Source organism: Entelurus aequoreus, linkage group LG01 (assembly GCF_033978785.1).
Source record: "Entelurus aequoreus isolate RoL-2023_Sb linkage group LG01, RoL_Eaeq_v1.1, whole genome shotgun sequence".
In the NCBI taxonomy this organism is placed as follows: Eukaryota; Metazoa; Chordata; class Actinopteri; order Syngnathiformes; family Syngnathidae; genus Entelurus; species Entelurus aequoreus.
Window position 1 is genome coordinate 82,527,767 of NC_084731.1, and position 27,134 is coordinate 82,554,900.

General features: G+C 37.7%; 1 protein-coding gene across 1 annotated transcript in view; it reads right to left on the bottom strand.

The window, feature by feature from the left end:
- The window catches only part of slitrk6 (SLIT and NTRK-like family, member 6), a 51,811-nt gene that overhangs the window by 20,264 nt on the left and 4,413 nt on the right, over positions 1-27,134 (bottom strand). The gene's annotated exons all lie outside the window — the stretch shown is intronic.

Sequence of the window (27,134 nt, forward strand, 5' to 3'; positions counted from 1 at the left end):
TACATATATGTACAGTATATGATGTATACTGATATATTATATTGTGTTTATATCGTATATACAATATATAACAATTACCATGTACAATATTACAGTATATGTAACAGCTGCAGCATAAAATAGAGAGTAGATCCAGCAGAAAATAGACATTATAAACAAAGAGAGGGAGCTAACATAGAAGGTGTCAGGTAATAGACAGATATCATCTAGGTGGAGCCGTCCGTGGGTGTTCGTAAAAAATTCGAAAGGGGAGCCGTCATTCACAATGTCGGATGCAGCATGGCTGCTCAGACAAAGCTGCCGCTTCAACATGGTATTTATCTGAGAAGCGGGCTTTCTACCGATCTTTTTAACTGTGATAAGACCAGACTTTTTTGGAAAAAAATGCCAGAGGGGACCTTTACTACAGCAAAGGAGAATGCAGTACCGGGACACAAACTGCTTGTGTGTGCCAACGCTAGCGGTGGCTAGAAGGTGACAATATGCATGTTTACCACTCCCAGATTGTTCAACAAATGCCACAAATATTGAAGGACACAAGGTGAAAGGCCTTTTTTGTTTTTAATTGTAGCAACTTGTTTGGTAACATTTCAAAGTGGATGCACCAAAGGGACTTTTGTGTGTGTGTGCGGGCGCATTGATAGTTAAAGGCCTACTGAAAGCCACTACTACCGACCACGCAGTCTGATAGTTTATATATTAATGATGAAATCTTAACATTGCAACACATGCCAATACGGGCGGGTTAACTTATAAAGTGCAATTTTAAATTTCCCGGGGAACTTCCGGTTCAAAACGCCTTTGAGGATGACGTATTGACTCCATTGAATCCAATACAAAATAGCTGTTTTCATCTCATTCTGGATGTATTCTGGACATCTGTGTTGGTGAATCTGTTGCAATTTGTTCATTGCTGAGCAAGCAAAGAAGAAAGTCGGTGCGAAGCGGAGTAATTTGCGAGGGAAGTCAGCAACACAACACAGTCGGTGTTTCATTGTTTACATTCCCGAAAGATGCAGTCAAGATCGAAGAACTCGGACAACAGAGACTCTTACCAGGAGGACTTTGACTTTGTTAACAGACGCAGACGCGATACCGTGAGTACGCTTCCAAACTTTTGATCGCTTGCTATAACTAGCTCGAGCTAGTAGCTAGTAGCTAGGAGTTAGGAGCTAGCATAACAAACACCTAGGTGTTTGTTATGCGGGATTAATTTGTGGCATATTAAATATAAGCCTAGTTGTGTTGTGGCTAATAGAGTATATATATGTCTTGTGTTTATTTACTGTTGTAGTCATTCCCAGCTGAATATCAGGTCCCACCCGCGCGCTTCCAAACATTTGATTGCTTGCCCGTACGTGCGTGTCATGTACATAACTTTGGTTAAATATATAAGCTTTATGAACCTTGGGTTAGGTGAACGGTTCTTTGGGCTGAGTGAGTGTGTGTGTTGTGCAGGTGTTTGAATTGTATTGGCTGGTTATATATACGGGATCCCGTCCATATTACCCGCTCGAGCTATAACTAGCTCGAGCTAGTAGCTAGTAGCTAGGAGCTAGCATAACAAACACCTAGGTGTTTTTATGTGGGATTAATTTGTGGCATATTAAATATAAGCCTGGTTGTGTTGTGGCTAATAGAGTATATATATATGTCTTGTGTTTATTTACTGTTTTAGTCATTTACAGCTGAATATCAGGTCACCCCCGGCTCTCACAGCATCTTCCCTATCTGAATCGCTTCCACTCCCCACTAGTCCTTCACTTGCACTTTACTCATCCACAAATCTTTCTTCATCCTCGCTCAAATTAATGGGGAAATCGTCGCTTTCTCGGTCCGAATCTCTCTCACTTCATGCGGCCATCATTGTAAACAATAGGGAACTTTGCGTATATGTTCAACTGACTACGTCACGCTACTTCCGGTAGGGGCAAGCCTTTTTTTATCAGATACCAAAAGTTGCGATCTTTATCGTCGTTGTTCTATACTAAATCCTTTCAGCAAAAATATGGCAATATCGCGAAATGATCAAGTATGACACATAGAATAGATCTGCTATCCCCGTTTAAATAAAAAAAAATCATTTCAGTAGGCCTTTAAGCTGGATGTTGTTAGTTGTCGTGTTAGATGAAAAAAAGATATCGTTATGCTATTACCCGTTTATTGTGTTATTTTGATACATATACAGCATACATACACATTTTAGAGTCTTCAAAGTGTGCATTTTTTAATATAAAATAGGGACTTTTGTCGAGGCTAGAACCAATTATTCATGTTAACATTGTTACTTATGAGGAAATCTGTGGGGCAAGTGCGGCAAACTGCTTTTTAATTCATCTTCTGAATGCTACATACACAGTCGTGGTCAAAAGTTTACATACACTTGTAAAGAACATAATGTCATGGCTGTCTTGAGTATCCAGTAATTTTCTACAACTCTTATTTTTTTGTGATAGAGTGATTGGAGCACATACTTGTTGGTCACAAAAAATATTCATGAAGTTTGGTTATTTTATGAATTTATTATGGGTCTAATGAAAATGGGACCACATCTGCTGGGTCAAAAGTATACATACAGCAATGTTAATATTTGGCTACATGTCCCTTGGCAAGTTTCACTGCAATAAGGCGCTTTTGGTAGCCATCCACAAGCTTCTGGTAAGCTTCCGGTTGAATTTTTGACCACTCCTCTTGACAAAATTGGTGCAGTTCAGCTAAATTTGTTGGTTTTCTGACATGGACTTGTTTCTTCAGCATCATCCACACGTTTAAGTCAGGACTTTGGGAAGGCCATTCTAAAACCTTAATTCTAGCCTGATTTAGCCATTGCTTTACCACTTTTGACGTGTGTTTGGGGTCATTGTCCTGTTGGAACACCCAACTGCGCCCAAGACCCAACCTTCGGGCTGATGATTATAGGTTGTCCTGAAGAATTTGGAGGTAATCTTCCTTTTTCATTGTCCCATTTACTCTCTGTAAAGCACCAGTTCCATTGGCAGCAAAACGGGCCCAGAGCATAATACCACCACCACCATGCTTGACTGTAGGGATGGTGTTCCTGTGATTAAAGGCCTCACCTTATCTCCTCCAAACATATTGCTGGGTATTGTGGCCAGACAGCTCATTTTTTGTTTCATCTGACATCACATGGACAAAGATAAGACCTTCTGGAGGAAAATTCTATGGTATGTAAACTTTTGACCACAACTGTATTTGCTGCCATCTTGTGCACGATGTGAGTAAATCAGATCGGTGACCGTTGAAAGTACGTTGAAATAATAGCACAGCATTTACTTATATGACACAAGCAAAACATATTTCTCTACTCATGCTGAAAAAAATAATAATAAATTGCAATTGCAAAGATATATTCACAATATATAATAATGATATGCAAAAAACAATTATAATGTGTAAATAATCCATTTAATACATAATCCATTTAATACATTTCGAAATGTTTTTTCGGGGTGCCCATAACTTTCAAACCAATATGAAGCCCAATCATGGCATCACACGGATAAATAAATAATCCTATAACATTTAAAAAATGGCCCTGATAACAGATAAAACATATTTAAAAATGCTCCAAATGAGGCGAGATGATCCCGTACTGTGCTGTCGGTGAGTTTGTGTGAGCAAATCAAGCGCCCCTTATCTCCTATACGCGCCTTGCTTATTATAAGCCTGCTTTAAACTCCCCCTGAGATCATTGTAAACAAACATGGAGGCATGCAATTTGGGCCAAATGTTCTGTAAACCTTCCATGAAGAGGGGACGAAAAACATTGGGTTTCAACACATCAAACCTTATCATTCACCTGAAACGCCAGCATGGCTACGTCATTCTACTCCCTAAAACCACAGGACATGTATTTATTACTAATTGTATTTATAAATTCATATTATTTGTATTTATTACCATTTATGTACTGTTATATCACTGCTCTCATGCTTGTCGTACTAAATGCGCTGAGGATAAGTAGGTGTAATTTGGTTCACTGTTTGTAACATTTGGAGAATGAACCTTATATTGATGGTGTTTTGAAAGCCGAGGAAGACACATGCCCCAAAGCCAGCCTGCAAAAGAAGGCCCTGGGCTTGTTCCTATTGCAGCAATGTTTAAAAAAAGTTCCAAAAGTTTGCCAGAAACGACCCGAGGGTTAAGCCAATCTGTGATTTCATCATGAAAACAGCTCTTTGCCATCGTTGAAGATAGTGGCTTTTGTCAGGACAAATCTCCAGGTACAGTTTTTCCAAAGCCACCATTGTTTGTGTCTTTTTTTTAACCCTAAGTGCGCACAGTTAATCCTACATTTAAAAAAACAGCAGCAGGAAGTTACTGGTATTGGTGGCAGCTTGAAAAAAGTTTTTGGTTTTGCTTAGTTTTTAGCATTTACATAAATACAAACATATTTGCTAATGCTAACGACGCTAGCTTGAGTACATTACGATAACACGTATAAATGTGCATGAAAACACTCCTACAGACATCATACAAGTGACCATTTGGTAAGTATTAACTGTTTTAGGTATATTGTAAAACTTAAAAACGTTGCTTGGACTGATGAATGAAGGATCCTTTTGAGCAGAAATGTTAAGGATGAATACTTCCGGTTCAAGGAACGAAACTGGGCGTACATTTTCAACCTGCAGCACCTGCGGTGAGTGAACTCGTCCAAAAGATGGCGCCATAGCACAAACAATAACACACATTTTCAGTTTCTCCGTCTGTGTTCTATGAAAACTGTTTGTTGAATACAAAACATTATGGCCGTTAGCAAAGAAAAATCCATAAACTAGCCGCACCGTTTTATAAGCCGCAGAGTTCAAAGCATGGGGAAAAAAGTAGCGGCTTACAGTCCGGAAACTACAATAATGAAATTTACAAGGCAGATACAGGCTCATAACATGTGACTCAATATATTTCAAGCTTTCTTTGGATATATATTTGATGATTATGGCTTACAGCAGGGGTGGGCAATTAATTTTTACCGGGGGCCGCATGAGCAACCCGAGCACTGCTGGAGGGCCACATCGACCATATTTCAATAACATTTTGCTCAATATTATTTTTGATATATACCGTAAGATTAATAATAATAATAATAATAATACTTTCATTTAACCTAACTTAACTTTATACCAAAAGCACTGCTTTGGAAATCATTTGTACCCCTTTCAGAGATCACATTTAGTTGCCCTTAAACATCCTCATGTTGCACAATGAAATGTAAGCATAGGATGAAGTGTGCATTCCTGTAACTTTCTCTAGTAGCAGCATTCCATGATTAATATCAATACATTAACATTAATAATAAATGACAGTAAAATAAGCACACGTATGACTGAGGAGTCATAGTGTAACTTTGTGTGATGTTTGAGTTGTCCAACTTGTCCAACTTTTTGTGTGGCCATAAACGCACCAGTGGTTTAGTGGTATGCGTGTTGGTGACAGATGACAAGTTGGTTTTGGCCTAGTTTGTACGGCAGAAAATGACTAGTTTTTCGAGATAGGAGTGTTTTACTCACGTTTTTGGTGTGGTTATGGCCGAATATAAACAGTTTTGCTCAATAAAGTGATCGATATAATTCCTGGCCTTGAAGCATCTCGATAGACTTTACAATAATTGAACGGTGTTCAATTGAACGGTGTTGACGAACACCGTTAGGGCCGCTTGTTGTCACTGTCACTCAGAGTTGCATTGCAAAATTACACAGAATAAATGTGTTTAATTTGTTTAGAATTCAGATGGGATTTGATTTGGTGTGTGGCATATATTTGCTGTGCGCAGAGGACGCTTGAGCAGTGCGCAATTGCGCAGGCGCGCACCTTAGAGGAAACGTTGCCTGGTAGTCCATGTCTTGTTGAAAACACGCCATTCGTCATCAACTTTTCTCTTTTTAGCCTCTCGGGTGTAAACCGTGCATCACTTGTCGCTGTGCACCTTCACTCACAGGTTACACACGGACATACGCCCATAAATAACACTTTTCAAAATAAAAGCAGCACAGTTGTATTGCGCGCACGACATAGATGTTTTTTCAACTTTATTTTGTAATTTGTGATTGCAGCTGTTCACATTCACTCACAATCACGCACGCGCATACGTCCACACGGAAGTGATACAAATAACGCTTTTCAAAACAAAAGCAGCACTGTTGTATTGCACACTCGACATAGATACTTTTTTAAATGTATCTTGTAATTTATGATTGGCCTCACGCGGGCCGGACAGGGCGAACAAAGGGCCGGATGTGGCCCGCGGGCCGCAGAATGCCCAGGTCTGGCTTACAGCGTATGAAAACTTCAAATCGAAAATCTCAGAAAATGGTGCGATTTCAAAACCTGTAAGCCGTGATCATCACAATTATAATAAATTAAGGCCTGACATATCTAACTTTGCATGTAATGACTTTATATCACATATTAGTTTTACATTTGAAGTTGAATTGCTAAAATCAATGAACTTTTTGCACGGTATTGACATTTTTTGAGTTTGATCCGTATGTTATTGGACAGGTTTACGGTAGGAACAAAGTAATTTTGTATTTTTTTGTTTGGGGAAATTACATTAAATAAAGAAGTCTGACATCCAGCACCAAGTCCATTTCCTTTATAATTTTATAATAACATTTTTGTCTGTAGTGCGCATACGCAAGATGCTCACCTGAACACAAGATGAAACCCAGACTATGAACAGATGTTATCAGCCCATGACTGATGATAACGCAGCAGAACACAGATACGGAAGGAACCTGCAGCCTCGTACCTTTTTTTTAATCTGTACATCACAAAAACAATGTGCTTTATATTTCCAATATGATCAATGTTGCACGGGACAGCACGTCGCATCGTCATACTAGTCTTCCGCATTCGACATTCAAACATGCGTCACTATGCCGTTCAGATGATTCAATTAGCAGAGACGCCACAGCCTGGTGAGAGCTCCTCTCATCCATGTGTGCAAAACCAAGGCATCGCTCAGTGACAAATGACTTTGAACGAGACCACTACAAATATTAGAAAATATATTATGCAAGCTGTGACTACTTACAGACCCATAAATAACACATTTCCGCTTACACACCATTACCACTGATTTTACTCACTGTTTGCTTTAAAAGGGTATAAATTATTTGACTTCTAATTGCCAACCTAAACAATGACTCAAGAGCCAAAATTGAATATCACTCTGAATGTGGACGGTGTGACTCCCAACAAATCTCTGCAACACAACACTGCTCATTATTACTTTGCAAAACAAGGGCACCACGAAGCATGTGATCTCCACTGATGGCGTAACACCCCTTTTTTTTCTGTTTATTTTGCACGCTTCACGCGCACTAATGGCCCGCCTGTTACAATGGTGCTTATTTTTATCCCCAGATGCGTCACTTTGCAGGGAAACATAACTCAATACGCGAATCTAAATGTGGAGAGTGCAGAAATGTGCCATTGTCATCGTCATACAGCTGTTGTCATCATGCCGCCGAAGGAAACGCAACACACTGGGAGCGCACTTTCAATTGCATGTAAGGTCACAATTATAAATGGCTTAAAACTTCTTTTAAAGATCCTACTCAGCATTTGAGCGAGAGAGAAAAAAAATCCCCTGGACATAATTTATTTAAGTCAGTCTTCTTTTTTTCCCCTCTACGTGTCATCAAGGTGATTTATAGATCTCGACAGTGTGTGGGTGTTGAGCAAGTACATCTTAATTCACCAAAGTTCTCCAGCAAAAGTGGCTAAACATACGTATATTGGGGTGGTCTTTTATATAAGAACTAGTGTTGTCTCGGTATCAAAATGTATTTCGGTACTTTTGTAAATAAAGGGGACCACAAAAAATGTCATTATTAAGTTTATTTTAACAACAAATCTTAAGGTACATTAAGCATATGTTTCTTATTGCAAGTTTGTCTTTAAATAAAATAGTGAACATACAAGACAACTTGTCTTTTAGTAGAAAGTAAACAAACAAAGGCTCCCAATTAGTCTGCTGACATATGCTATGCAGTAACATATTGTGTCATTTATCATTCTATTTTGTCAACATCATGAGGGACAAACTGTAAAAATATATTTTTAATCTACTTCTTTATTTACTGTTAATATCTGCTTACTTTCTGTTTCAACATGTTCTATCTACAGTTCTGTTAAAATGTAATAATCACTTATTCTTCTGTTGTTTGATACTTTACATTAGTTTTGCATGATACCACACATTTGGGTATCAATCTGATTCCATGTCGTTACAGGATCATACATTGGTCATATTCAAAGTCCTCATGTGTCCAGGGACATATTTCCTGACTTTATAAACATGATATACATTTTAAAAAAACGAAAGAAGATGTTGTGATGCTAAAAAATATTGACGTAATCATAGTAGTATCGACTAGATACGCTATTGTACTTGGTATCATTACAGTGGATGTTAGGTGTAGATCCACCAAGTTTGTTTATATTGTAGCGTACCGGAATAGTTGGTGCTGCAGGGAATTCTGGGAATTATGTCAATCAATATTATGTCAGACCCACTCGACATCCATTGCTTTCGGTCTCCCCTAGAGGGGCGGGGTTACCCACATATGCGGTCCTCTCCAAGGTTTCTCATAGTCATTCACATCGACGTCCCACTGGGGTGAGTTTTTCCTTGCCCTTATGTGGGCTCTGTACCGCTGATGTCGTTGTGGCTTGTGCAGCCCTTTGAGACACGTGTGATTTAGGGCTATGTAAATAAACATTGATTGATTGATTGATTGATGATTTGAATTTGTTCTGTAGTGTTTATGTTAAGTTAAAGTAAAGTTAAAGTACCAATGATTGTCACACACACACACTAGGTGTGGCGAAATTATTCTCTGCATTTGACCCATCACCCTTGATGACCCCCTGGGAGGTGAGGGGAGCAGTGAGCAGCAGCGGTGGCCGCGCCAGGGAATCATTTTTGGTGATTTAACCCCCCAATTCCAACCCTTGATGCTGAGTGCCAAGCAGGAAGGTAATGGGTCCCATTTTTATAGTCTTTGGTATGTTGTGCTGCGGAGCAAATATTCTCCCAAAATACGTTTGTCATTGTTGTTTCGTGTGGTCTCACTATATGGCACATGTTTATGACAGTGTTGGCGTTGTTCATACGGCCACCCTTAACGTGACATGTATGGCTATTGACTAAGTATGCCCTTCATTCACATGTGTGTAGTGTGTTGAATGTCAAGATGAACGTCTTAAAGGTTAACCATCAGACGTAGTGAAATCTTGACTTGAATGTGGCATCTGTAGACCAGTAATAGCACATCCAACGTGACGAGTCCGGGCTACTACGGTGTGTAGTGAAGCATATATAGCTATCACTCGTCCTACAGGGATGATACTTGAATTAAATGAACTTTACTAGTTGCCATGGAGATAAGGATTAGTGATTTAGAAGTAGTTTCAACACTGCTGACTGCGGATAGATATTAGTCGCTAGCTAGCTAGCCATGTCTTAAAGCACCTCTTACTGAGGGTGTTTTAGTGTTATAACTTTACCTTTATCGTTAGTTTTTGAGCCAAAATGTGTCTGTTCTCTCTTTTCTGTCTACACACTGTGTCTGCTTGTAAGTACTCAGTGATTGTGCACTGCCGAACATGCTCCTCTGCGTGACACGACGTGTACCTGTACTTTTTAGAGGCGGTAGAGTACTGAATATGATTAATTAGTATCGCGGTAGTACACTAATATACCGTACAACCCTAATAAGAACATGAATGCAGAGGCACTAAAATGTGCTCAAACAAATGTGAGCTTCAAAACAAAGTATCGTTATAAACATTCAATGGCAGAAAATGGAACAAACATGGATTTGGTTCTCTCATTTGCTACTGTGTGCAACTGCACCGTGTTGGCGGGCTTTCATTTTAACAGCAAATATAAACATCCAAAACTCATCAGTAACGAGGGGATTCATTCGTCAAGGTTTGCCTGACACATGAAACGTGACAAATTGGGCCGTGCACTAGAGGTGGGGGATATAATAGATTTTCAAATGACATGGACAATTATAAAATCGATTAGCAAACGTCAATAATCGATTTATTTATCGTACATAATGTAGACAGTTTTCAAATTTAGCTGACTGCAGCGAGCCACCTCACTGAGAGCTTAATTTTAGGGCACTTATTGTATGTTACAACATATAACATAAAAAAATGTAAATGGGAATTAATTTAAATGGTTCTTATTACAAAAGCAGTGTTTTTAAAAGTTGCAAGTGATAAACGCTTATTTAGTGAAACAAAAAAAATAACTGCTTCAAATGAAATGAAATTCAAATTAAAGATGCATCAATAATCGATTTTTAATTGAATTGTTGCTCCTGAATCGTAATCGTAATCGAATCGTGAGGTGCCCAAATATTCCCACCTCTTACCATGAATTGATTAACGTGGACTCCGACTTGAACAAGTTGAAAAACTTATTCGGGTGTTACCATTTAGTGGTCCATTGTACGGAATATGTACTGTACTGTGCAATCTACTTAATAAAAGTCTCAATCAATCAATCATGTATTATCCACTTTAGCCACCAGATGGCAGTAGAGTGTCGAATATCTTAGGATGTGTTTTTGTGGCAATTCCAACTTTCAACTTTAACTTTGATAGAGTGGCGCTTTCCATCATTTTCAGCAGATGGCGTTAACCCATCCCTTTTCTCTCACGGGAGAAATGGGGATCTCTTCCCTACTGTATACGGTGGTGCCTCGAGGTGCGGACTTGCAAAAAAGCTTCACCCAATCGAACTAAGTTAAAATTGTGGTGTTTTGAGAGGGCCAACCACGCTGTAAATTAGGCCCTGGGCGATAAACCAATTTAATCAATACATATGAGTTTTTTGTTGCAGAGGATTTGAAAAAAAAAGATAAAATCTATGTTTTTTTGTCCTCTTGCTTCAGCATATTTTAAAAGTTAACGTTACAAGTTAAAGTACCACTGATAGTCACACACACACTAGGTGTGGTGAAATTACCCTCTGCATTTGACCAATCCCCCTGGGAGGTGAGGGGAGCAGTGAGCAGCAGCGGTAGTTTTGGTGATTTAAGTGCCAAGCAGGGAGGTAATGGGTCCCATTTTTATAGTCTTTGGTATGACTCGGCCGGGGTCTGAACTCACGATCTACCGTTCTCAGGGCGGACACTCTAACCACAAGGTCACTGAGTGGGTTTTAACTCGCGACCCCTGGTTTACAAGACCAGTGCTCTAACCACAGAGCTATGAGGCCTCGTGCTTTTTTTGCCCACTCCTAAAGCTTCCGTTAGCCCCCTTACATCTTCTGGGAGATTCACACGACTAGCAAAACACGGTTAATGCAAACAAAAACAAGATTGAGTCGTTTGAGCCAAAGAAGAGAAAAGTGTCGTCAGTGGTTTAGATTTGTGGCAACAGGCATGGAACAAATGACTGCACGCTGCCGAAACAGAAGCATCCCGCCCAGCGGGGGAAACACAACTCTTTATGAGGCGAACAAGAACATAACAACAAACTCCAGCTAAAAAGCGCTTACTGTGGTACCATGTTTGATGAGAAAGGAGTGGAAAATTATTACTAAAGCGGTCGCTCTGCACATCACTAAAGATTTGGAGCGCATACAGTGGAAAAACCTGTGTTAAAACTCCAGACTTCACAATGATACATTTTTTTTAAAGTTTTTTATTCAGTACTCCAACATTGGAGTTTATTTGCATGCAATGATATGCTAAATTTTTGTTTGCAGATTTGTGCATATATATCAGATCGGCCAATTCTTAAGGCTCCAATTTTGGTATTGTATAAGTAAAAAAGTTGATCGCGATACCTCTACTTCTACACTAGAGAGCAACTCCCAACGGTATCTCATTCGATCTGCAGCGCCGTCAAAAAACGCCATATTCTTTTAACGTCCCTGGCTGGGGTTATCGGCTTATTCTGCTTCAACATGGTGCATACTTGCACTGCTTCACCAAGTCAGGCCTCGTCATATTTTTTGTTGATTTATTTCTTATTAATCCGCTTGTTCTTCTGTAAGATATTGGTAAGACTGAGTAAGACTGGGTGTTTTTGTCGGATCTTAAGGGGTTCACTGAGGCATTCGCTACGTCAACTAGCAACGGGGAGACTTGATACCCGAATTTCCAAATTGTCAGGAGGAGGCTCGTATTCTCAAAAAACCTATATCTTGAGATGTCACTGTACTTCAAAAGAAGAGTGCAACGTTCCACCTTTAGGTGCAATGTTCTACATGATGGTCTTTAATTACCTTCAAGGTTCATCTGTTCTTCAATACTTAAATAGTTTGATAGAACAGGACAACCACAGCCAATCAGAAAACCCAGAGGGTATTGGAAATGATAGTCTTATGATTCCTCCATAAATACAGTTTGGCCCAGAAGTATATCGACAGTGGATCGTTCTTATGACTTTGGCTCTGAAGACCACCACATTGAAGTAAAATAAATTAAGATGCTGTAGACATATGATCCAGCTTTTTATTCAAGAGGAATTATAGCTAGTTCGTACAATCCATTTACAGGGATTAAAACACATTTGGACATTTGACAAACTCCCGACGGATAGCATTACCGTTTAAAATAAAAATGATAGAGAAACCGTGACTGATAAATTCACTTTGATAAACTCAAAGACTGACTGGCGCCAGCTCGCTAGCTTAAATGCTAACATTAAAGCAAGAGAATTGTGGGTTTTCTTCTCTGCAGATGCTTTGCCAGGCCTTTACTTTAGCTGCCTTCACTTTTTGCATTTGTTGTCTTGTAATCGTTTCGGTTTGTGTATTTGTAAGCCTTGGTAAAAGTGCTTTATGGACTGTAAAACAATAGTACGCCAGGGAACTGCAGAGGTTAGGCATCCTCCATCAACAAAGTGGCTTGGTGGTCAAAAACAAGAAAATGATCAACCAGAAATAGTTTTTGTTTGGGGATTTTTTTGGGGGTAATGAACATTTTTGTCACGGTGTAGAAACCATTCCTCTATGGCAGTGGTTCTTAACCTGGGTTCGATTGAACCCTAGGGGTTCGGTGAGTCGGCCTCAGGGGTTCAGCGGAGCCTCCGCCGCTGAAGTCAAGACACACCCAACTCATCGTGTAAATAAAAACTTCTCCCGTATTATGGATACCCCCAAACAATTTTCCCTCTAATTTTCCATGTGATTTGCAGGTGTGTAATTTGTTGTGAGTTCATGCACTGTGTTTGTGTTGTTCTTTGAACAAGGTGATGTTCATACACGGTTCATTTTGTGCACCATTAAAAAAACATAACTTTGTCTTGAATTTGAAAAAAAAACATTTTACTTTTCACTAAAGAAGGGTTTGGTGAAGGCGCATATGAAACTGGTAGGGTTCAATACCTCCAACAAGGTTAAGAACCACTGCTCTATTGTTTTAATTATTGGAGAAAATAGCCTTTAAGTTCAAATAATCAATCAAAATGTATTTATATAGCCTAGACCTGGGCCGATATTCAATAAGTAAATGAACAATAAATGAACATGAACTTGATAAGTTTGCCAGCCGAGTTGTAACGAGCTACAAGAGAGGTAACTCTTTTGCATCGGTTTTGGCAGCCACAGGCGTTTGTACTACATGCACATAAACTGTAATATTGATATACGCTGTAAAACTCCCGACAGTATTAAATTAAAATGACAGCCACACGTTGATAAAAAAAAAGACAGACCGACTAGCTAGCGTAAATGCTACGTAATGTAAAAAGAAAAGACATCAATGTCTTTCCCTAATAATAAACATCATATCCCAATTTAAACTTGTATAATAAACACATTACTCTCTAAACAACTAAGCTACAGTATTCACATTGAACATAAAGGCTGTTCTGTCTGTGCACAAAGTTATCGATAAAAACACCAGAATTTCCAGTTGATACAGACAGATTTGTTCAACAGGAAACGAAACTTGTGTGACGTCACATAAACCGGAAGTGTAAACAAAGTGATCAACCAATTTGCATTTATTAAAAAAAACTGTTAACAAATCAAAACAAAAGAAGATAAAAATATTTAAACACACAAATTAAAATAATATGTCTCAATACAATATTTATGTTTCCTTTGCCAAGAAAATAGTTTGTGTGTATATTTATTTTAGGTATTAAAAAAAATACAACTTGGTTAAAAGATTTTAGTGTGTGTATAAGTACTTTTTGAACACATTCAACAATGCCATGACAATAATGACAACTGATAATTTTGGTCACAATGACTTTATTTAACCATTAATGTTTGTCTGCTCTTGAATGGGATTGTGCTGAAAATCTTAATTTCCCCTTGGGGATTATTAAAGTATTTCTGATTCTGATTTCTGATTATTTAATGTTTTGGTTGTGTATATTTGAGGTTCCCCCACACCCTTCTTATCAGAGACAGAACCTATGTTATTGCTCTCGGTTGTGATTTATATTCAAGTGCAACAGTTTGCTAAAAGACAGTATATTTTATGTTGATTGTTTGTTTTATTCAACTTGGATATTTAAAAGTTAGCATTCCAAAGCAATGTTAAAATATACGAGAAACACATTTTATTGCATTCCAAAGGGTATACGTGCATTATTTTCATGCATTTTTCTTATTTTTTAGATAGCACATGCCGAAAAAAACCTCAAAATGAATTTTAAAATCGATTGCTGATTAGGAGCCACTAAATAAGTGTACACCTAATTCAATTAATCGACTAATCGCAATGATAGTCGATGACTATCTGACAATCAAAATAGTCGTTTGTTGCAGGCCTATGGGTTCCAGAATTTAGGGATTAGTTTTAGTCAAATGTCTGAATATTAGCGATACTTATGAAATGGCACACATTCCTGAATGGTCAATGTTATATCTGCTTTTCAATCACACCTTCATTATTGTCAAATACCTAACCAAAATGTTGTGTGGTTGTTTTTTTTTAATATCGGAACTCTCTGATACAAGACACACTGAAAAATTGCCTTTCGTGAAATGCTGAAGTCAGTATCTGGCTGAGGTAAATGATTGATTTCATCGTTTTTCCTCCCTCACCGTATTTGTTTACCGAACACTTCAATGATTCATTTATGTGTCGCACGAGTTCAGGGGTGTCAGACTCAATCGCGCAGGGGGCCGAAACTCAAAGCACACTTTAGATCGCGGGCCGAAAAGGATTTATTGATTAATCTGGTACTTACTAAGAATGGTTCGTGCAATGTATCTTGATAATAACGCTGTGGCATATGTCGCCAATTGTATACCCAAGATGTAGATGTGAACGATGAACTTTGGGGAAGATGGGAGTTTGATACACAGGCTTCATAAAGTAACTAGATGAAAGCTCCAATGCTGAAGTTGAACTGAAATCTTGGAATTTTTTTTAGAATTGTTGAAGTAAAGCACACAATTCCTGAACAGGCTGAATAGTTTGAAGTTGGAACAGTTTGAATCAGATGAAAAATGTGGGAATTGTGGAACTTTGAAGAATGTCCCATTGATTTCAATGGGAATTTCCCAAAAAATTGGGAATTTCGGGAAAAGCGGAATTAAAAAAAAAAATGGAAACAAACTTGAATGGTCTGAATGAGTTAAAATGGTTGGTGTTGAAATTTTTCAAATCGGTCGACAAATGTTGAAGTAGTAATATGTTGAAATTAGCAAAGGTATTACGGAATTCCTGGAATTTCGGGAAAAACAGGAATTTTTCCAGTTCAAAACACAACTTTTTTTTTTGTCCTGATTAAGAGGAATGTTTTGACGGTAGAACCGTTCAAGTGGGTTGAAAAATGTGGGAGGAGTATTCGCCAGAAAAAAGGGTGGAAATAGTGCTTTGGAAAACCAGGAATTCTGGAAAATCCTGGAATTTTTTGGAACTTGGAAAAAAGAGTAGTTTGAATTTCCAGAATGGTGGAATATGTTGAAGGTGGAATAGTTTAAATTGGTTGAAAAATGTGGAAATGGTGGAAATTTGAAAAATGGCCAATTCATTTTGAATGGGAAAAATGTCCCGGAAAACCTGGAATTCTGGGAAATGTGGGAATTTTTGGAATTTGTCAAGGGAAAGCCCGTGATTCCCGAATAGGCTGAACAGTTTGAAGTTGGAACGGTTTGAATCGGGTGAAAATCGTGGAAGGTAGAGCGCGCCAAAATCTGGAGAAGAAGAATATTTTGTTGAATAATAATAATAAATAGATGCATTTTGGTGTAGAAAACCATATGTGTTTGGAGCATTCACACAATAACTTGAAGTGAATTACATTAACCGGTTCCTCAAGGATTTTTAAAATGCCTGAATCTGCGTCGGCTTTTTACTAAAATTGGGACAAAAGTTCTGATGTTTTGAGGCTTATTTTTTGCAATAACATTGAATCGACTTTTGATTTTAAGATTTTGCTATCAATGTTTTAAGTGTTCCTTGTAATCTTAACCTCAAAAAGCCCACGTTGTCAATAAATATTGAAAAACAAATACTTTATACTGTAAATACTGCACTCGTTGTATACTGACCTAATAGTAGACACTAGGGTTGTACCGGTACCAAAATGTATTCGATACTTTTCAATACTTTTCGATATTTTTTTCGAAATAAAGGGGACCATGAAAAAAAAAGTTCATTATTGGTTTTATTTTAACAAAAATGTTATGATACATTAAACATACATTTCTTATTTTAATCAAAGAACAAGGTTGTCATTTAATAAGACAGTGAGCATACTAGACAACTTCTCTTTTAGAAGTAAGCAAAAGGGTTACAAAGGCTCCGAATTTGACGTATGCACTTACATAGTGTAATTTATCACTCTATTATTTTGTCAAAATTATGAGGGACAAGCGGTAGAAAATCATTTTGAATCTACTGTTAATATCTGCTTACTTTCTGTTTTAATGTTCTATCTACACTTTTTGTTCAAATGTAAATAAACACTTACTCTTCTGTTGTTTGGATACTTTACATATGTTTTGGGTGATACTACGAATTTTCGTATCGATCCAATACCAAGTATTTACAGGATCATACATTGGTCATAATTAAAGTTCTTCTGTGTTTAGGGATGTATTCCCTGGGTTTATGAACAATAAAGAAATGACAAAGGAGCCATTCAGCAGCAATGTGAGGTAGAAAGCTGCATAGCTCGTGTTAGGACGTGTCAAAAGAACAACACTTCTAAAGTTCCCCTTGCTTGTTTTAGCACAGCCTTACAATGCTTAAGAATATTTGTGTTAACATACTCCAAATTGGTTACTCGTCTTAAATTATGTTTATGGTTATTCAAAAAAGTACTTATTTCGGAGCATTTTTGCAGGCAGCAACCAACATGTTCAGGTCTTAAAAATGTTTGAGTGTTTTTGCATTGCATCCTGAAGCACTGAGTCCTCCACATTTTATTTTATTTTTTTCAATCTTTTTTCTGAGCTTTTTGACTCTCTCCCAAATGTCTGACAATTACACAGGCATGCGTTGCTGCAAAGCACGGCCTGTCCCGAGCAGCAGTCATCCTTCGCCCCTACCCCCCCCCCCCCCCCCCCCGAGCCCCTCAGAGGTCAACAGCCAACGGTTTGCGTGCGTCCACTAAATCATCGAGTCTGACTCCTTTTGCTCGCGGGCGGAAACTAGTAGGGAGTCTGAGACGGTGTGACTTGTTGCATGCAGCGAAGCGCGGTTACATTTCAGTCACACTCGCAACAACCCACCCCCTTCCTCTGCTTGACTGTGCATAAATGCGAGAGCATTTTTGTGCCTTTTTTATGCACACGTGCGCACTCTCATCGTCGCATGCCAACGCGCCGTGCAGTGATCCCAGGAGCCAATTACTGAGGGACTGAGGGGTCGCTTTTTCATCTGCAGTAATGGAAGTGATGGGGCTAAACCTACAGGGGTCAATGCAACCACCACGCTCTCCAACGTGCGAGAGCAAGAGAGATTCCGTCCAAAGCGACTCTAATTTAATGACACTCCTGGCATCCGCCCTTTTTCGGAATGAACTCAGCTCCTCTTGTTTTACTTCAAAGAACTAAATAAATGCAGTTCTGCTATGCTGCACATTGGTTTCTCTCCTTGGCAACCACTCTTAGGCCATCTGATAGCTAACTGTAAACTTCAAGAGAGTGTCATGCTCTGTGGCTGCGTGTTAATGAGCTTTGAGCTCAACATTATAAACCAGGTGTCCAAAGTCAGGGTGCAACGATTAGTCCACACTGTCGACAATAGGCAGGGTTTTTCCCGGCTCAAATTGAGGCAGAGGTGGTACAATCCTGACCATGCGCCAGAATTTTAACGCAAAGAAATTGTAGTTTTTTTTCAATTTAAAGTAATATGCTGTAAAGAACACTGCAAAATGTATTGTCATTTTTTTTAATTAGATGGGTAGTTTGCAAACAGATATTTACCGTATTTTCCGGATTATAAGGCGCACTTAAAATCTTTATTTTTTCTCAAAACTCGACAGTGCACCTTAAAACCCGGTGCGCCTAATGTAAGGATTACGTTTGGTTGAGATTACCCACCTCGAAGCTATTTTATTTGGTACATTGTGTAATGATAAGTGTGACCAGTAGATGGCAGTCAAACATAAGAGATCAGTGCAGCCTGCACTATGATGGGTCTCAAGTAAACAACACCAACATGTTAAATGTTCCATTGAAAATAAAGAACATTACGCACAGCGCTCAAAAATCTATCAACATGTTTTAGTACGACTTTGGTAAGCTATGAAGCCACACCGCTTGATGGATTGTACTGTGCTTCAACATACGAGTATTATTATGGTGTGTGTATAAAGTAAGACATATTATCTGGCGTTTTGTTTCGCAATACTATGCAAAAGCAACTTTTCTTACCTTCTGGTACCTGCTGATCTGTATTTGGGATCTGCATAAGTCCTGAAAATTTGCGCGCATCCACCTTTGTAGTCCGTACCGACACCGTAGTCGATAAGCTTCTTCTTTTTCTCTATCTTCTTGTTATGGGACATTCATCCTCCGCTGTTGCCATTTCTAATATAAAGTAGTGTAAAGTTCTTAGTTATATCTGTCAGTAAACTCGCCATGAAAACGCTAAAACATACCGGTGTAGTGAGTTTACATTATTCACCCAAGGAACTTTTGTTATTAGAGAGTTCCGATCGAGATGCTGCTCCGTTATTGATTTAAGTAAAGTCTTAATGTCAGTAAAACAGTTAGGTGCATCTTTTGACACTTCTTCCACTCCCGTCCTTGCACGCTACACCGCTACAACAAATATGACGGAGAAAAGACGCTGCCGAAGGTGAGCCACGTAAATAAGACCGCCCACAAAACGGCGCATCCTGAAGCGACTGTCAGAAAGCGGCTTGAAGATGATCTGTAAAACATAATCTATGCAACATTTTGACCAAATAACTACCATTACATGTTATGTAGACCACAAGGAAGTGTTTTCAATTTAGAAAAAAATTATAATAATATGACTCTTTTAATGCGCCTTATAATCCGGTGCGCCTAATATATGAAAACAGATAAAAAAATAGACCATTCATCGGCAGTGCACCTTATATGGTACGGAAAATACGGTTAGTACTTATTTTTATTTAAACAAACATTTTGGGAAAGTATCATAATATACTGTAATATTTGGTGCAATAATGGATACTATTAAAGTTTAAAAGGCATGCAATTTCAAGCAGTACATATAATTTGTCTGTCAAAATAAAAAAAAGTATTACATTTAGTGAGAAAATATAAAGTATTTGATTGACACATATCATTGCCAGGTGTTCGCGGGCCAGATTTGGCCCCCGGGCCTTGAGTTTGACCCCAGTGATCTATTACAATTAGTCAGAAAAGGTTGGAAACAAAGCTAACACTACTAGCTGTTTTCACTTACCAGAGACAAAATGTTCACAGCACAGTCTGGAGTGTTCTGTAGGAGTCCAGTGATCCCTCCGTATCATGCTCCGTATGGCAGAAATCCACTTGTTACTGCGGTCAATTTTATGCACCATGTAGCGGAAAAAACACGATTTGATCTGTTTCTTCTTCGGAGTTGCTTCAGGTGCACTGCTGTCGATATAGCGCCTCTATAGTGGCGCAACGCTGCAACTGCAGTTAAAATATGTAGCTGCCGCAATTTTGAACGCAGGAAAAACCCTGAATAGGGATGTATATCGTTAAGATTTTATCGATACAATACCCTAATTGATATTTTTTTAATTTATGTTGGACCATAAATTACTGTTTAAGATAGTCAAATACTTTGCAAGTGTAAAATAAACATGGGGAATGTCTGCATCTGCAAAAGAAGCCTTTGGTGGTGTTTCTTTCTGTATTCATAATACATTATTACTATAATTAGGTATAGTTACTTTAAAAAAAGGAGATTCATTTGACAATGAGCTGCAAGTATGTGCTTTTTTTGCCATCTAGTGTCTACTTTTAAGTCTGTGTGGTGTTAAACAAACAGCAGTGGAGCTGCACCTCATTTTCCCCATGAAAAACGATACATTGCGAACATTCAACAACTGTTTAATCACAGTAACCGTCTAAAGAAACCTTGTTGTTAGCAGACCGGGCAAGTTCTGTTTCAACCCTCCGCGCATTTACTCGACGCAGACGTGATCCCCTGTACAACATTTTGCGACATGCTCATTTAGCCGCTAGCAAAACAACTAGCTGAATTATTTTCAACAATTAAAAATATGAACGTTATAGTTAATAAACCCACGTTTCCACAGTTCAATTCTGTGCTCATTTGTGTGTATTATGTTTGGACATTGAGGGGACGTGCTATAATTAAATAAATAAAACATCTGGTGATGAAAACTACGATGCGTGGCAGCCGCTATTTTGTCATGCCCTGCGTACACACTATTTTTAATTAGTTGACGTTAAGATGAGAAGATTTTGGCGACAATTCATTTATTGACTCTGTCATTTGGTAATGGGAATGTTTTGTTCATTTGTTAAAATCAGCACTTGTATTCTACTAGTCATTTTATTTTGGTACTACAGACCATAGAGATACCATTTTGTTTTTATTTGAATTGTAGTCATTTATGTTGATGCTATTTACGTTGCTGCAAAAATACTGTTTGATTTGAATGTCATACGTCATGCCACCGTGGCAGTTGTTTTGGAATAAACTTTTCAGATTTGGAATTGTATTGGTGTAATTTCAGATACATTTTGAACATACATGAATGTATCAGTTTATTAAAACCATATACAACCACCATCAAAGGAGTTTAGCACTTAATACAATTTAATAAATAGAAGAATGTAAGTAATAAATCATTTTTTTTAACTGGACCCATTGAATTTCCTAGGGACCCACTCAACTCACCATCTGTGGGTCCCGGGGACTCACTACATTGAAAACCTATCAACATCACTGAACAAGTATAGCATCAATACAGTATTTGTTTCCAATTTGTGTTGCAATGCTCTGCTTTTGGAGGTGAAGGTTGCAAGGGACACTTTAAAAAGCAAATTCATAAAATCCCAAGTTGATTCAATGTTATTAGGCTTTTTCCACCGCAGGAACGTTTACAGGAACTCTCCCATTTACCTGGGAAAATAAAGTTATCCCTGTGATTCCACCAAAAACTACCTGAGTAGATTTAGTTTTTTAGGAACTTTTCAGAGTTCCTGCCAGCTATGTGAGACTTTTGGAAGGTTACCGGAACTTTATCCCAGGCGGGCTGTTCTGTCATATCCTGATTGGTTGAACGCAGCACATAATTTTGTATATTATTGCTTTGTATTTCATTTACTTACTTTTTAGTAACATAACTCTGACCTAATATTGTCTGTATATTTACAAAGTATCAGTGTAGAAACATACTATACCACTCCTCCATACGTCATCAGCCTCATTTGTATAAACTACCCTAAACTGTAAAATGCGGTGGACACACAAACCACACATTTCTACAGGAACCTCCAGTTCCAGGAACAAACATTTTAGGAACCAACAGTTTTCTGAAATGTTGGTTGAAAAGGGCCTGTTGAAAAAAAAAAAAGCCTCAAGACATGGCAACTTTTTCTGCAACTTTCTGAAAAAAGCTACCGCAAATTGAGGCATTGAAGGACGCAACAATCGCAAAAAAGCCTGTGAGGTACTGATTAGTTACAGTGGTGGAATACATATTAATATGGTAATATTTAGAGATACTTTTTCTACCAAAATAATATATTTTTTAATGAATCAATGTCGATAATAAAAAAATGTAAGTTACAGCAAGGCAGTACAAGAAGTCAACAGTTCCGAAGTAGAGCATTTAAGTGGCAAGAAACTTGATCCACTTTCTGTATAATTGCAATACTATAAAAGGATTATTTGAATTACATTGTTGTTGACTTAAATTAATTATTACTCTCCAGTGTTTCCCATAAACTGCCAAGATACCTTCGGCGGTGGGGGCGTGACTATGGGCGTGACTATGGGCGTGGTCACCATGACATCATCGAGTAATTTGCATAATTTACTACAATGATTTGATTTTCTCTAAAAAGGCTCAAAAAATGTATACTTACTAATTAATAACAGTTTTGTTTTAAACGTCCATCCATCCATCCATCCATCCATTTTACAATACAATTACAACACTTTATGTACATATTTATATATAGATTTGAACAATAAGTTATTCACTGAAATATATTTATTAATTGTGGTTCTTACAAAAAATAAATCTTATAAAATATAAAAGCTAAAATGTCTCAAAGCTCTGCCCCTTTAATTAGTGCATACTAAATAATGTATCTTTAGCCTACTACTACAACCATATTATTTACCAGCAACATAAAGTGAAACAGAGGCAGAGGTGTCCTCCCACAGTCAGTAACAACTAAACAGAAAACAGTAGTGGTGGTAGATAGACACAGAGCTTCATCAAACATCTGATTCACTGAACAAAGAGCTCCAAAAATCTTGAACTTTAGACTGCCATCAGTTTTACTCCCTACACTTAACCATGTGTTTCCTACTGCCTGCAGACTTTGCACCGTTTGTTATATACACATGTTGTGTTTCTAATATAAATACATTTAATAAAGTCAAATACAAATAAGGCAACAAGAGAAGTATCCTACACTTCTCTTTTGTAAAGTAAATCTGAACAGCCAATATGGGCATCTACATCAACTATATGATTTGCCTGAGAAGCTGGAGAGGACAAAAAAAAAAAAAAGTTTTTTTTTTTTTTTTGTTTGTTTTTTTTTTTGTTTTTTTTTGTATTATTTTTTTTAATTTGTGGCGGACGTAATTATTTCGTGGCGGGCCGCCACAAATAAATGAATGTGTGGGAAACACTGCCCTCATCTAATGTACAGATATACAACTTGTATTTTAAGCTGCATTTTAAATTCATCAGTGAGCTTTGTAGAATATTGCAATATATCACAATAATGTATCGTATCGTGACTCAAGTACCGTGATACATAGCATATCGTGAAGTCCCTGCCAATACCCAGATCCTAATTAGATATAACACTAACAACTCTTTGCTTTGTCACCTATATCAGTGGTCCCCAACCACCGGTACCGGTCCGCGGACCGATTGGTACCGGGCCGCACAAGAAATTTAAAATTTTTTTTTTTTTTTTTTTTTTTTTTTTTTATGAAATCAACATAAAAAACACAATATATACATTACATATCAATATAGATCAATACAGTCTGCAGGGATACAGTCCGTAAGCACACATGATTGTATTTATTTATGTAAAAAAAAAAAAAAAAAAAAAAAAAAAAAAAATTTAAATACCCAACCCCCCCCCCCCCCCCCCTCCCACACCGGTCTGTGGGACAAATTTTCAAGCGTTGACCGGTCCGCAGCTACAAAAAGGTTGGGGACCACTGACCTATAACACAAAATAAGATAACTGTCTTTGTTGTTAACATCTTTTTTTGTACAAAATGTATCAAGGTGTTCGCCTGCATTCTTTATTTCACAGTTAAAGAGCTGGTACAAGTTGGTTGTCGTTTTTGCAATTATTTACAAACACAGGAATTAAGCCCTTGGTGACAGGAGAACAATAAGGGCAAAAACCAAAGGATTTAAATTGAGCCAATCGTTGGAAATCATTTTAATATTTAACTTATATTGTTACACACAGCCATCCTGTGGTTTTGTCTGATTGTAATCGTGAACAAAAATGAAGTATTAGCATTGGTTTGGCCAATACTGCCTTTGTAACTACTTGGTATTACAAAACCCAAAACCAGTGAAGTTGGCACGTTGTGTAAATCGTAAATAAAAACAGAATACAATGATTTTCAAATCCTTTTTAACCTATATTCAATTGAAAACACTGCTTAGACAAGATGTTTAATGTTTGAACTGAGAAACAAATTTTTTTTTGCAAATAATCATTAACTTAGAATTTAATGGCAGCAACACATTCCTAAAAAGTATGGCACAGGGGCATTTTTACCACTGTGTGACATGGCCTTTCCTTTTAACAACACTCAGTAAACGTTTGGGAACTGAGGAGACCAATTGTTTAAGCTTTTCAGGTGGTGGCGTTTCTGGGTGTTGTTGATAAATGGCTTTCGCTTTACATAGTAGAGTTTTAACTTGCACTTACAGATGTAGCGACAAACTGTAGTTACTGACAGTGGTTTTCTGGAGTGTTCCTGAGCCCATGTGGTGATGTCCTTTACACACTGCTGTCGCTTTTTAAAGCAGTACCGTCTGAGGGCTCGAAGGTCATGGCCTTGCCGCTTACATGCAGGGATTTCTCCAGATTCTCTGAACCTTTTGATGATATTACGGACCATAGATGGTAAAATCCCTAAATTCCTTGCAATAGCTTGTTGAGAAATGTTGTTCTTAAACTGTTCGATAATTTGCTCAGGCATTTGTTCACAAAGTGGTGACCTTCGCCACATCCTTGTTTGTAAATGACTGAGCATTTCATGGAAGCTGCTTTTATACCCAATCATGGCACCCATCTGTTCCCAATTAGCCTGTTCACCTGTGGGATGTTCCAAATAAGTGTTTGATGAGCATTCCTCAACTTTCTCAGTCTTTTATGCCACTTGTGCCAGCTTTTTTTAAACATGTTGCAGTCATCAAATTCCAAATGAGCTAATACTTGCAAAAAATAACAAAGTTTACCAGCTCGAACGTTAAGTATATTGTCTTTGCAGTCTATTCAATTGAATATAGGGTTAAAAGCATTTGCAAATCATTGTATTCTGTTTTTATTTACGATTTACACAACGTAAGCGGTAGAAAATGGATGGATGAACAACGTGCCAACTTCACTGGTTTTGGGTTTTGTAGATCGATATCCAATTTTGAAGTATTGCCCAAAACTAATATGAAGTAGCCAATCAACAGAAGAAAAGGTGCTTATGACATTGTGGGATGGGTTCCTTTTAAAATTTTAACAGATACGGTACCAATACCTTGGAATCGATACCGGTACTCAACGGTACACATTTTCTGTACTTCTGTGTGCGTTAATAAATATTGTTTTTAAAAATACAATCACATTTTTCATTGTGACATTTACAAATGAGCTCATTATGATAGCTTCTGTCCAGTTGTTACATCTTGTTTTAATAATACATTTCTGAGTCAATTTCTTTGTTGGCATTGACAATTGCAACATTACCTTGAGGCAAATTGGCTGGGTGTTAAGAGCTAGGGATCTAATGATTGAACATTTTATATCGAGGTTATTTTGACCAAAATTTGCACCATTATTATATAATCACAATATTGTTAAATGCGCTCAAAAATTACTTTACTTTTAATACACACACTAAAAGCCTTAGATTTTTTTAAATAACTAAAATAAATAGATTGTTAAAAACACTATTTATATAATAATAAATGGTCATAATGAATAATGATGTATTTAAAAAATGAAAGCACAACTTGTAGGTTTAATATGCACAGTTGAACATAGTTGTGTTTATACAAGTTTATATTATGTGTATGTATGTTGTTTCTTAATAGGGAAGGACATTCAAGTTAAAGTTAAAGTACCAATGATAGTCACACACACACTAGGTGTGGTGAAATTACCCTCTGCATTTGACCCATCCCCTTGTTCCACCACTTGGGAGGTGAGGGGAGCAGTGAGCAGCAGCAGTGGCCACGCTCAGTAATCATTTAGGTGATTTAACCTTCAATTAATCCCTTGATGCTGAGTGCCAAGCAGGGAGGTAATGGGTCCCATTTTTATAGTCTGGGCGATATGGCCTTTTTTTAATATCTCAATATTTTTAGGCCATATCGCGATACACGATATATATCTCGATATTTTTGCCTTAGCCTTGAATGAACACTTGATACATATAATCACAGCAGTATGATGATTCTATGTGTGTACACTACCGTTAAAAAGTTTGGGGTCACATTGAAATGTCCTTATTTATGAAGGAAAAGCACTGTACTTTTCAATGAAGATAACTTTAAACTAGTCTTAACTTTAAAGAAATACACTCTATACATTGCTAATGTGGTAAATGACTATTCTAGCTGCAAATGTCTGGTTTTTGGTGCAATATCTACATAGGTGTACAGAGGCCCATTTCCAGCAACTATCACTCCAGTGTTCTAATGGTACAATGTGTTTGCTCAGTGGCTAAGAAGGCTAATTGATAATTAGAAAACCCTTGTGCAATCATGTTCACACATCTGAAAACAGTTTAGTTTGTTACAGAAGCTACAAAACTGACCTTCCTTTGAGCAGATTGAGTTTCTGGAGCATCACATTTGTGGGGTCAATTAAACGCTCAAAATGGCCAGGAAAAGAGAACTTTCATCTGAAACTCGACAGTCTATTCTTGTTCTTAGAAATGAAGGCTATTCCACAAAATTGTTTGGGTGACCCCAAACTTTTGAACGGTGGTGTACATTAAAACATTCTTGTTCATACTGCATTAATATACGTTCATTTTAAACTTTCATGCAGGGAGGGAAATCACAACTAAGTCAGTTTAGCAAAACTGTATTTATTAAACAGTTATTAAGCAGTGGCACAACCATTCATGTCATTTCCAAAACAGAAAGTGCAAGATTGTCAGAGACATTTTAAAACAAGCTATAAGTGCACTTTTTTGCATGATGACACACAAGATATTTCAATAAGTGTCACATAAAAATGAGCTGCACATCAAATAGTATATGTCCTA